The sequence below is a fragment of the Rousettus aegyptiacus genome, unplaced genomic scaffold (assembly GCF_014176215.1).
Source record: "Rousettus aegyptiacus isolate mRouAeg1 unplaced genomic scaffold, mRouAeg1.p scaffold_m13_p_20, whole genome shotgun sequence".
NCBI lineage: Eukaryota > Metazoa > Chordata > Mammalia > Chiroptera > Pteropodidae > Rousettus > Rousettus aegyptiacus.
Window position 1 is genome coordinate 525,909 of NW_023416296.1, and position 13,275 is coordinate 539,183.

The 13,275-nt window shown below is 50.3% G+C and overlaps 1 protein-coding gene across 4 annotated transcripts in view; it reads right to left on the minus strand.

The window, feature by feature from the left end:
* Positions 1-13,275, minus strand: part of PCBP3 (poly(rC) binding protein 3) — a 153,933-nt gene that overhangs the window by 114,189 nt on the left and 26,469 nt on the right. The window contains exon 1 of one of the 4 annotated variants that reach the window (XM_016143547.2): positions 9,107-10,564. The exons of the other annotated variants lie outside the window; for them this stretch is intronic. The gene's annotated coding sequence lies outside the window, so the exon portion shown is untranslated. Of the gene's footprint in view, positions 1-9,106; positions 10,565-13,275 lie in introns of those variants that run through there. 4 annotated transcript variants of the gene reach the window in all.

A 13,275-nucleotide genomic window follows, 5' to 3' on the forward strand; every position in this document is an offset into this window, starting at 1 on the left:
TAAGCGCATGAAAACATTCTCAGCACCACTGGTCATCAGGGAAACACGAATCAGAATCTCAGCGATACGCCACATCACGCCCACCGGAATGGCTATGATCGAAAAGACCGACAACAAGTGCTGATGAGAATGTGCAGAAATCGGAGCCCTCACACAGCGCTAGCGGGGATGCGAATGCTGCGGCCGTTCAGAAAACACTGGCATTTTCTCAAAAAGTTAAACATATTGCTGCCGTGTGACTCCGAAATTCCACTCCGTACACCCAAGAGAACTGAAAATAGATACCCACACAAAAACCTGTGCACGAGTGCTCGTAACAGCATATTCATAATGCCTAAAACACGTCCGTGATTAGGTAAACAGATAAACAAAATGCAGTACATCCACACAAGGGAATGTATACAGCTATAAAAGAGAATAAGGTGTCAACATGGTAAATCACAGATGAACACTGAAAACATGACACTAAGCTAAAAAAGCCAGATACAAAACACCACATACCGTTTGAATCCATTTCTATGAAATGCCCGGATTGGGCAAATCCATAGAGACAGAAAGTGGATTAACAGCATCCAGGGACCTGGGGAGGGGAGGACGGGAAGCGACTGCTAATGGGCACGGCGCTTCTCCTTCAGGTTGTAGAAAGCGTCCTGACACTGGGCGGTGGTTGCTGACGGCTGCACAGCTCTGCGAAGACGCCAAAAACTACTCAATTATACACTTCGATGGGGTGAATTTTATGATATACGAATTATAACTCAAATCAAAAAATAAACACGATAGGCACCTGTGTGCTCACCGTGAAGAAGGAAGCGCTGTCACGTCCTGCGCCAGTCCCCTCAGGTCTCTATTAACAGTCCTCGCGGACACGACGAAGGCCCTGCGTCCCAGTGACACCCCTCCTCCCTACAGGTGGGTCATGACACGTGTGAAGCCGGCACGTCATCCTTCACAGGTAGGTGTTCGTATCTTCGCTGGCTACACAGATAGCCAGCGACACCACGCTGCACCCATGCTCCCCCAACTTGGTTTTTCACACTCGACATTGTTCATGAGACCTAGGCATCGTGGTACTCATAGATCTAATTCATTGGTTTTAGTGCTGAACAATTTTTGACAATGTGAATAAAGCAAATGCCTGGCCCCCTTACTGGGGCCAATTAGGTAGTCCCCACTGTTGCTATTACAAACACTGTGGGGCCACGTCACACAGGCGACGTGAGTTCTTCTACAACAAATGCCTGATAATGTCATGGGGGGGGGGGGGTCATACGATGTACACATTATCAACTTTACTTATGTAACCAAATTCATCTCCAAAGCGGTTACACCAATTGGTACTCCCAAGAGCAAGGAGTAAGGTTCCCCTTCCCCATCCCTCACCAATATCTATTAATTGATTCCATGCTTGCCAATCTGATAAATATGAAATGGCCTCTCATTGCTTTAATTCATACTTCATGGATTAACAGAAAACTCCAACAGTTTCCATACATTCGTAACCTTTCTGGTTTCCTCATTTTGAACTTTTTATAGCCTTCATCCACTGCTTACTCTCTCTAGTTCTTTGATGTTAATCCTTTTCAAGTTTATGACTTTCAAATGAATCCTCCTGTCTGTAGTGTCTTTTAATTCTATAAATACTATCTACCATACAGATGATTTTTCTATGTAATATGGTCAAATAAAGCAGTCTTTGCCCTCACAATTTGTGCTTTTTATGCCTGGTTTAAAAAGTTCGCCTGCACCCAGATGGTAAAGATAGTCCTGACATTCTGTAGTCTTTTTTGTAGTCGTCTTCTACAAGTTTGTTTTGCTTTTCACACTCAGAATTTTATTCCATCTAGAATTCAGTCTCCTATACAAAACATTAGATATGGATCTAATTTTTCTTTACCATATAGGTAGATTATTCCCAAAATATTTACCAAAGGAATATCCTTTCTCCGTGAACCTACAAGTGCAATGTCCGGGGTTAGGAATTCCTGTGTATGTGAGCATGCGTGTGGGCGTCTGCCGGAGGGTTGGGGGGAATGTGTCCGCATGTGGGTATGTACGGGTGGAGGGGAGTGGGATGGGGGAACGTGTGTGTACATGGCATGTGTGGGAGGGTGGGTGTGTGTGTTCCCCAGCTCTGCTGCACTGACATATTTGTCGGTCCCTGGCCAGTAATGCAAATCCTAAATATTACACATCTATAAAAAGCTTTGACATCGCAAAGGGCAAATCTCCTCTTATTTTTTTTTTTTCAAAATCGCTTACTATTTTTGTCCTTTACTCTTCCACCTGTATTTTAGGATCAGCTTTTCAAAACCCATGAGAAGCCTTGACAGGATTTAGTTTTGGGCTTAACTGACAAATGTCATCTTTAAATATCAATTGTTCACATCATTAGCAAGATATAGCTAATATTGTTTATTAATGCCTTCTTTTTATTTTCTGACCAAGCACATCAAAGTTTTAACAATATCGTTTTTTTTATTTAAAAAAAAACCCAGCTTTTTATCTTATTACTCCTACTTTTCTTTTTTACCCCATTTCACAAATTTCTGTTCTTACCTTTATGATTTCCTTCCTTCTACTTTCTTTTGCTCTCCTAACTTCTTAACTTGGAGATCTATCTGATCAGTTTTGAGCCTTTATTCTTTTCAAATACATAACTCTAAAGATACAAAATTTCCCCTAAGCAATCCTGAAGCCTTAATTTAAATTGTTAAGACTCAATCAATTCTAGATATTTCCATTGTGACCTCCACTTTAATTTGAATAATTTTTATTGTTTCTTAATGCCAAATATATAAACTTTCCTTCTTTGTGCTTTTATTATTGATTTTTCACTTAACTTCATTTGGTAAAGGGACATGGTCTAAAAGAATTAGAGATTTACTTTGTGACCAGATACAAGACAATATGTATTCTCTAGTTGGTTGTAGTTTTTCTATATAACCAAGAGATAGAGCACGTCTGAGGTTTAGTTATTGTTTCTGTATATACATATATATATGTATGTATATACGTACATATGTTCTGAATTATTCTATCTTTACTATGACTATTTTCTTTTATCATCATGAAGTACATTTTATGTGAAAAAACTTTTTGTCTCCACACATATTCATCTGATGGTAATAGAGCTATGCTGGTTTTGTTAATGAGAAGATGTTAACTGCCTGGCGTATTTACTTTATATATATTGCCAAACACGCTCCCAAAGAGCATTAAAAACCTCTGAGTGGATTCTGTACTGTATTGCGTGAATCCAGTCTTAAGACCGTGTGTGCTCCTCGCCCTGCTGGGCGCCTGAAGCACAGGCTCTTCTGGAGGGACTGGCGGTAGAGCCTGGGATGAGAAATGAGATCGGGGCAGCACCAGGGCTCCCGGTGCACGCAACTGGACAGTGGGGCTTCGGTGGGAAGCTCAGGAGTTCAGCTATGGACCTGTTACATATGAGACGCTCCCCAGCCTGGCAAGTGGGGATGTCAAGTAGGCAACATGACAAACTAGCCCAGGGCTGATGGGAGAGGTCCAGGGTGGGAGTCGTCAGAAAACAGAGTGGGCAAGACCCCTGAAGGAGTGAAGGAGACGGAGGAACCATCGGCCACACTTTAAAGTAGACACAGGAGCACAGCAGTGCATTCTGGACCGCGTGTGGAGACCAACAGCCCTTAGGGGAAAAGACAAGGCAAAGGGCAGAAACGTAAAACCCAAAACTAAGACAAAGTACAAACACAGTTGGAGTTTGACCAAGTGTTCGGTGTGTGTCCCGTCCCCAGCTATCCTGCTAACGGGTCTCCTTCCCCAGGCCAACAAGGTGACTGCCACGTGCAAACGAAGAAAACAGAAATCGGAGGCAGAGCCATGACAGTCAGGCTGGTATGTCTACACATGGAACGTTACTCAGCAATAAAAAGAAATGAGCTATCAAGCCACACGCACGAAAACAAAACGGATGAATCGTAGATACACCCTGCTAAGCACATAAAGCCAATCTGAAAAAGCTACATACTGTATGATTCCAGCAGCATGACATTCTGGAAAAGGCAAACTGTAGATGGCAAACAGGTCAGTGGTTACCTGGAGGTCAGGGAGGGGGATAAAGAGGTGGAGCCCAGGGGGATTTAGGGCTGTGAAACTACTCTGTATGCTGCAGTGGTGACTATAAGGCAATAGCATTTCTCAAAAGCTGCAGAACTTTACAGCGCAAGATTAAATCTTTGTGTATGCAACTTTTTAAAAGGTCATTTAGGGTGCCAGGGGATTCCCAGGATGGAAGATGGAATGTGACGAAAAGACTGTGTTACGAACGTAACACAAGGGTGGGTAAAAGGTGCTGGCTGACCTGAGTCACTTGGGAGATGAGTGGAGCCGGGGGGCCGAGGCGAAGGGCCTGTGCGCGACCTGCCAGGTGGCTTCCCCCGGTGCGGGCTCCCCGATCCGGCGCCACCACGGAGCCGGACGCACGGGAACTGGACAACCAAGCCAGCGATGGGGACGGTGGGCGCAGGCGTCGCTCTGTGGAGGGGACGTGACACAGAGGCAAGGAGAGGAGGCGGGAACGACCGGCGTGGTGGCGGATCAGAGCTGGAGACGCGCGTGGGAGCTCAAGCGTACCTGCTCGAGGTGCGGACGGCCACGTACGGACGCGCTCGCAGGTCTGTGTGTGGACACAGGCTAACCCCCCCCCCCCACACACACACACACAGCCCCTGCGCTGTCGCCTGAGGGCCGCCCGGCAGCCATGCGCATGCCCGCCCGGGTCTCGCCTTTCTTCCACGGAAGGAGCCGCGCTCCGGGAGAAGGGACCGATCCTGAGACCCCGGCGGGAGACGTGCGGGCTGAGCCTGGAGCAGCTCGTGGTGCCGGACTCACGCACGAAACCCCGCACGATGCGGCGTGTCCGAGAGGTAGAGGAGTCAAGCGAGACAGCTCCCGGGGGCCGAGACGGAACACGTCGAACAGCTCGGTGAGCAACATGGCATCCGGTTCTAACCCGAGTCCAAAGTGAGCGTCCACGGTCCACACTGACAGGAACAGATGACCGACACGTGAGTGGGGAGGAGTCAGTGTCCCGTGCAGACGGTGCCACAGTGCCGGTGGCTTCCGGGGCCGCCCGTCCTCAGGCGGGGAGCGCGCCGCACTCCTCAGGTGCGGGCTGTGCCCCGCGACCTCCTCGCACAGGACGGTGTGGGGTGAAGCGTGACGCGGGCTGGAGGAGCCTGATGGACACGCCTCCGCCAGGGGCCACGGTCAGCGCTGACAGCGACGGGTCACATCTATATGTGCTCTCGATATGTGATGAAAATGGCATCGCTTCACCTCTGTGGTCTCCCTCCCAAAAACCTATACCCCTGGTCTAATCCTGAGAAAAACGTCAGACAAATTTCAACAGGGGGGCACTCTACAAAACCTCTGACCAGTAGTCTTCAAAACTGTCAAGGACGTCCAAGCAAAGAAAGTCTAATAACCCATCACAGCCAAAAGAACCTAAGAAAACATAACTACTAAATGTCATGTGATGTCCTGGATGAGATTCTGGGACAAAAAAAGGACATCATGAAAACACTAAGGAAATCTAAACGATGAATTTCAGTCAATAATAATTGGTATCAACATCAATCCATTAATTGTGATGAATGTTAACGGGGCGTGGAGTACACAGGGCTTCTCTGCACTGTCTTTATAATAATGCCGTAAACCCGAAACTGCTCTAAAGTAAAAAAGCTTATTCTTTTTAAAAAAAATAGCAATTAAAGGGAAAAAAAGACCAAAGTCACCAAGTTTTCAGGAGTCTGCTCATGGTGGGAAACAGCAACTTTCTCACAGTGCTGTCGAATTCAGAAAGACTGTCGCATATCTTCAGATAGCGATGCTGCAAGCGTCCAAGTGAAGGCGTTTTTGCGAGAAGGTCCAAGTTTACAGGAAATCTCACGGTTTTATCGTTCGGGTGCCATGTAACTAATTGGTAGTGTATTGGAGATGTTTTCCCACCAACTAAGGTATGTCATCTGCTTAGTCGTAAAGGAAGCAGAGCGAAGTGTCAGCTTTGCCTCAATAATATTTCTAAGTCTTACACTGAACTTCAGCATGGGATACTGAAAATTCTAGAAGACAGGCTATCAATTCTGGACGAGATAAAACGTCCTTGCACTTGCTGGTCTCTCCTCCACAGCAACCCCCTTTGCTGAACGGTCCCGACCGGCTGGACACTTGACCAGCACGCCCACTCCACCCACTCCGCTCCATCCAGCTGGGGAGACTGGGACGTGTAGCTCCACCCCCCGGATGCATGGGGCGAGGCCACAAAGGCAAAATGCTTTGTCCAGGAGCTTCACGGAGAACAAACAAGGGACCAGTCTTGGACCTCTTGCCTGCCAGGCACCGAAGCCAGGCCAGCTTCTCCCTCCAGGCCTGGGCCTGCTCGAGGCCCCTTGGCCTCTGCGCACAGCCAGGGCCTTCCCCAGCTGTGAGCAGAGCTCGCTGGTCAAGTGGAATGTTCCCGGGGGAACGAAGGATTCTTCCTACATGGAGAAAGATCGGGAGTCATCTTGAATCTATGCCCTTGAAACAGAGCCAGGGTCTAAAAGCTTTTACGGAACCACATGCATCACAGTCATCAATATGCCATTAGATCCTGGACGTTAATTCCCTAAAAGTATTTCTCAGCCTTTGAAAGGATTAACCCTTCACCATATTAAATCGTACCCCTCCCATAGGCTCCAGGTGCTGGCTCCTTTTTCCAACTTAAACGAGACACTGATTTTATGTTTCTACCTTCGTGAAGGTTACTTAGGTAAAGCAATGTTTTGCAAGTTATCCCTTTCACTGTATTTCCCAAATATTAGGAGGGTCCCCATTCAGTTTCCAAAAGTTCGATTCCCAAACCTCAGGCAGCAAAACCAGTGGTGTTCCCTCCTCCAGGCTTCTTTATTAACAGCCAGGCCCCTCGAGGGTTGTGGGAGTCAGAGACCATCAGGGTCCCAGAAGTCTCCCAAGAGAATCTGACAGGGTTTTTGGACGTTATCTGACCTAATTGCCCAGGCCTAGGGACTCCTGGAGGCTAGCCTCCCACTGCCGCCTCCTCCCGCGAGGTGGCCCCAGACTCTGCAGAAACACCTGCCACAGCCTCGGCCCCGCCCCAGGCCACCCCACCCCCATGGTGACCCAGGCCGCCCTCCCCCACAGCAACACTGTGATCCTGCGTGCACTCCATCACACAGACCCCGCCCAGTCCTTCTCGGGCATCTGAGCCTTTCCAACAGCACGGATCTGTGACGCCGGGGCCGGGGGGACAGCCTTTTCCGAGTCAGAGTCGCTCACCTTCCTCAGCCCTGCAGATGCCACTCCTGGGGAAGTGGGCCCCACCCGGAGTCAGAGAAGCCTGGGCTGCATCCTGACACAGTCACCAGGGGAGCGACCTTGGCCAAGCTCCTTTACTCTCCTAGATCTCGGTGTCCTCCTCACCTGTGAGCCGCCGGCCTCCCAGGGCTGCACGTGCAGTCACAGGGCAGCACAGCACTGTGGCCAAACAGATGAGTCAGGGCCCTGCTCCTCTGACACTGGGGACCTTCCTGCACAAGCCAGCAACAGTCTCACTCTCCAGCTCCCGCTCCAGGAGCCTACCGCCAGGCAGCTCAGCAAAGTAAGACTATTGTCTCCACCATTCGTACACCATGCTCCTAATAATACAATCTGTATCTGCTAACTGCCCTCTGGAATCCATCCGATGTTGTCTTTGGGCCTTGTGCAATTGCCCAGAGCATCTCAAAATGGGGCTAGGGGAGCTCAATAGAAATGCAGATTCCCAGGCCACATACCTGCTGGATCATAATGTGTAGTTTTAAAAGTCCCAGTAATTCATTCATGTGCACATTCAAGCTTGAGAAGCGCTGCTCTAGATCCCTAGAGACCACCAGACCACACGCACTTCAATTCTGACGTTTCTGTTAGGGTCTGCTTCAGATTAAAAACATTCTTTCCTTCCCACCTCTGCTATTAATAACGTGCATACACACTCAGTCAGCACGAAGAGTAAACAGAGACTGGCTCTGAGGCCCTAGAAATAAGAGTTGTAAAAAGAAAAAAATAAGTGTGCTGACAAGTCTCATGCAATGAGACTTCCTGTCATCTTTTTACCAACCTCCCTCTGAGCACTTGCTCCTCTGATCAGAGTTTACAGAGATAAATATTGATTTTTTAAAATAAACTCCCAATTCCTAGATGTAAGTGCCACAAGGAGCTGATAGTCTTGCTGAAGAAAGGGAAGAGGGGTTTACTGGCTCTTTCTGGCATCTTCTGAAAGCGGTAAGCTCACCCCGGCTGTCTGCGGTGGACTGGACTGGTGCTGCCTCCCTCGGCGGGCTGCCTGGAGCCTCTCAATCTAAGCTGCTAAAAGGCCTCCCATGCCACTGGGACTTGTGCTAACCCAACCAGCGCTTGCGATTAAGCCCAAAGCTTTCCTCATTCGAGAGAGCGTTTATGCATGTGGGGGATGGGCAGAGAGGAGAAAAGGTGGGGTGTGAGGAGAGGAAGGAAAAGGCAGCACCGGCACAGACAGCAGTAATGACCCCCACCTACCACACACCAGCATGCTGGGCTCTGACTCTGCATCCAGGCAGCGCACCACAGAATGAATGAGCCTGTCCCCTTGACACTGCAAGGCCTGACCGCGGTTTGGGGACCTGAGCTCTGCTGTCCGCGAAAGCCCCCAGGCGACTCTGAAGTGCGGGCAGGGTGCGGAGAGGGCGGAGTGCACCCCCGTAGGTGTTCTGCAGTGAGGAGGTGGTTCTCTAACACACAACATGCCAGCCGGGAGGCCAGGGGTCCCGACGATGGAAGGGCCCTTCCAAGGCTGGTGCCCACACAAACACAGTGATAGTCCGTCCCGACAATGAACGTCCTCTATGCCTCCCCACCTCTAAGTGTACCAAATGGGTGACCCTGTGACCAGGCCAACATTTTGTCCCTGCCTCCTGGGCACATGGCAGGGGTCAGTGAACAATGACACACCGCCTGTTTTCATAGGCCTATGAGCTAAGAATGGCTTTTGCGATTTTTAAAGGTTGGAAAAAAAAAAGAGTATGAGACAGACCACACGTGGCCCACATACCTAAAACATGTACATTGTGGACCTTCACAGAAAACATGTTCAGACTCTTGGCCTGTGGCAGCCACGGGTGCCCGGATGTCCCCAGCGTGGATCCACACTGGTGGGGTCTTTCTCTGCCAACGTCACAGCCAGGAAAGACCTGAAATGACTTGAAAGGATGAAAGCAGGTGGAAACGTGTGCTCAGTCATCCTGAGAACCTCAAGGGAAAACACAGCCACTGCGTGCCCAGCTCCCAAAGGAGCCCGGAAAGGGTCTTGTCTCTGTGTGCCCAAGGGGACTGTCCAGCCGAGTGAGCCCAGGACAAGTCTCCACAGGCACCTCGGCCAGTGAGAGGCCCTGACAGCCACTTACCTCCTGTGCCCCCAGGCTGAGTCTCGTTGTGCCAGGGCCTAATTGCACTGCCAGTGGAAAGTGCCAGATGCCCACAGAGGCCCTCGCCGAGGCAAGCCCTAAGCCGAAGACATTCCCTAGACGGAGCGTGAACAGCAACATCCCGCTCAGCGCCACGGTCACCGACAGCCCTGGAGAATTCCGGGAAGGGGGTCAGGGCACACAGCACACAAGGGTGATCCTCACTCGGGAAGCACAGTCTAGAGCCGTGTGGTGCAGACAGCAACCCCCAGTGCTAACGAGCGGAGCGGCCGAGGCCTCCCTGTGGGGTCAGCGCCCCTCCAGCCCAGCCCCAGCGACCCCTCGCATCAACTCTGCAGTTGGCGCCCCAAAGCCAGGGCTAGAGGCACGCTGCCCTAAGGTGGCCTCCCAGGCAGCGGATGAGGACACTCCCAGGCTCCCAGCAACTCAGGAAAGCAGGATGAGGTTGTTCCCAGATCAGTCACGAGATACAGCAGACAGGGATGTTCAATGTCGTGTGCCTGGACTATATCACATCCCTCTGTGGGTCACTTGGCTCACAAAATTGATTTAGGAGAGATTATTCAATTCCATTTTGCATTTTCATGTTTTGGAACTCTGCCAGCCGTGACTTGTTTTCTTCCAGAGGTCAGGAAGCTATCCATGGGCAAGGCAATCTCCCACTGTTGGAGACGGAAGTCCATATTCCCTTTATGAATTTCCTGTCAATCTTTAAATGACTTCCAATACGATTGCCCCTCATTTAGACAGTGCTCCTCCACGTCTCCCTGTCTACCTTCTTCCCATATCCGATTACCTCGCGGCGGCAGACAGCTGTCTCCCGGAGCCCCTCCGGGCGCCTGTGTCAGAGGGGGTGCGGGCAGACAGGGACCGGAGGGGCCGCTGCAGCCCATGGTTCGCAGCAAGCGGGCCGATCCCGGCAAACACCGGCAAGCGTTCTTGCATTTAAAAACCCCCTGCTCTTGGGCCCACTCCCTCGGCAACCACCACCGCGTGCCCGCAGTCTTTCCTGCAGGAAGACAAGTGAACCATCACTGCTGCCTCCTCTCATTCCAGCTGGGCTCTGCCTGCCCTCGGCCCAGCCGCCGCCACTCCACACTGCCAGTGGCCCCCTTGAGCGTCCCCCGCATCTGACACCCAGCACCCCACGTGCTCAGTCCTCCCCTCCCTCTGCACCACCTGCCTGCCTGTTCTCTGTCACTCCTGTGGAGGTGTGTCTCCCCCAAACTCTCCACATGGGAGGGCCCGGCTTCAGTCCTAGGCCCTTGTCCACCCCTAAATGGCCGAACTTCGACCACCCTGTCCTCGTCTTCTCTCCCAAATCCCAGCTCCAGTGCAGTGGCCTGTTCCTGCGTCCAGTGTGAGACCATCATCCTGACCACAGCCTCGGGCCTCCCAGCTCTTCCGACCCAGGGCGCTGAGGGCGCCCCCTCCCTGACACCACATGCCATCCTGCAGGCTGCCCAGGCAAAAATTACGCTCGACGCCTGTCCTCTTCACATGCCCCATCTGCACTCGTGAGCGGCCTCCGTGAGCATCCCATCCACCCGTCCGCATCCAGACCCGACCACAGCCCAGCCCCCTGCCCAGTGCACACCGCCTTCACCCCTCTCTGGGTTAACAGGGTGACCACCTAACGGCTCCCCCTTCTGTCCCTAAGCCCAAAGAGCTGGCAGGGTCATCCTGTTAGAGCCTAAGTCCACTTACATTACTGTTCTGCTCAAAACCCTGCCATGGCTCCCTGTTTCCCGCAGAGTAAAAGCCAAACCCTCCCACTGGCCTATGAGGGCGGACAGGACCTGCTAGCCCCTTCCCGCCTGCCATTCCCTGGTGCCCCAACCGCCACCGGCCAGCACCTCCTCACCTCCACTCCGCTCCAGCACACCAGCCCCTCCTTCGGTCCCCTCCCCTGGGATGTTCTTCCCAGAGAGTCCCGTGTCTAACTCCCTCACTGGCTCCATGTCTGTTCAGGCGGCACCTGCTCAGCGAGGGCAGCCCGCTGTCCCTCGGCCAGCACCCTCCGTCTCCCATCCCCTGCACTCCCTGTGCCCACGCCTGCTCCTTGCTACACTTCCTGTGGGCCACGTCTGTCTCCCCTGACGAGACGCAGGGCTCCTTGGGCAGGGGTCTCTACCTGTTCTCTTCCCTGACAGCGCCCAAGCACATAGAATGGGCTTGGCGCTTGGCAGGCGCTCCATGAATTTGAACTTGAAACTACTGGTCTCAAAACCTGAGTCTCCTGGAAACCAACGTAAAAGGGGGAGTACAATGAGTTACAGTTTGTTCTATGTGCGTGGAGCTTGAGGACCAGCATGGACAGCGACGTGGTAAACAGGGTCAGCGGGGCAGGTGTTAGGAAGTGAGGCCGCGAGCAGGCAGAGGGTAGTCACGTGAAGCTCCGAACCTTATACTTTGCCTTATACCATGAGGGACTGAGGGAGATTCTGAGAGTTTGGGACAGAGGGATGGCATGACCTCACCTATATTTTTAAATAAACTTTTGATTTTGAGATAGCTATAGATTCACACGCAGTTGCAGAAAGAGTACAGAGATAATCCATGTTTCCCCAGGGGTGACATCTTGCAAAATTATAGTACAATATAGATATTGTACAGCCAAGACATTGATGTTGACACAGTCAAAACACAGAACATTCCACCCCACACGGGTCCCTCATGTTTCCCTTTACAGCCACGACCACATCCTCCCTCCCCCGTCTCCTCCTTTACCTCTGGCAACCACCAGGCTGTCCTCCATTTCTATGATGTTCTCAGTTGCAGAGTGTTACATAAGTGGACCGTATAGTACATAACCTTTGGAAACTGGCTCTTTCACTCGGCCTAACTCCTGGAAAGTCACCCGGATCGCTGCGTGTATCGGTTCAGTCCTTTTTATTGCCACATAGTGTTCCATGGCACACCACGGAAGCAGCACAGTCTAACCATCCATTGAAGAACATCTGGTTTGTTTCCAGTTTGGGGCTATTTCAAATAAACCTACCACAAACATTTGTGAATGGCTTTTGTATGAACATAGTTTTCCTTTCTCTGGGATAAATGCCCAAGAGATTATTTCACCAGCTTGTGCGATAGCTACAAGTTCGATTTTATAAGAAAACTGCCAAACTGCTTTCCAGAGCAGCCGCACCGTTGTGCATTCCTGCCAGCGATGTATGAGAGATCCAGTTCCTCTACCTCCTCACCACTGTTTGCTATTGTCGCTATTTGTTTGGTCATAGCCAAGCTGACATGTGTGTTGTGATATCTCACTGTGGTTTTAATTTGCATTTCCTAAATGGCTAATATTGAGTATCTTTTCATGTGCTTATCTGCCATCTGTATCTTCTCTTCAATAAAATGTCTCTTCATGTCTTTTGTGCAGTTTCTAGATGAATTGTTTTGTTTTGACTGTTGAGTTTTGAGAGTTCTTCATATATTTTCATTACCAGTCTTTTCTTAGATATGTGATTTACAAATATTTCTTCCGATGTATAGCTTTCCTTTTCATCATCTTAACAGGTTCTTTTACAGAGGAAAAGTTATTAATTTTGATGACGTCTAAATTATCGATTTTCCTCTTATAGATGTTTGCTGTCAAGCCTAAGAATTCTTTGTCCAGCCCTTACCCTAAAGCACATTTATTCTATTTCCTTCTAAGTAGATTTGAGTTGTGATCCATCTTGAGTTAATTTTTGTATAAGGTATGAGTCAGATTAAGATTCATTTCTGGCCTATGGATGTTTGATTGCTCCAACACCATTTGTTGGAAAGGCTAACTTTCCACCACTGAATTGTT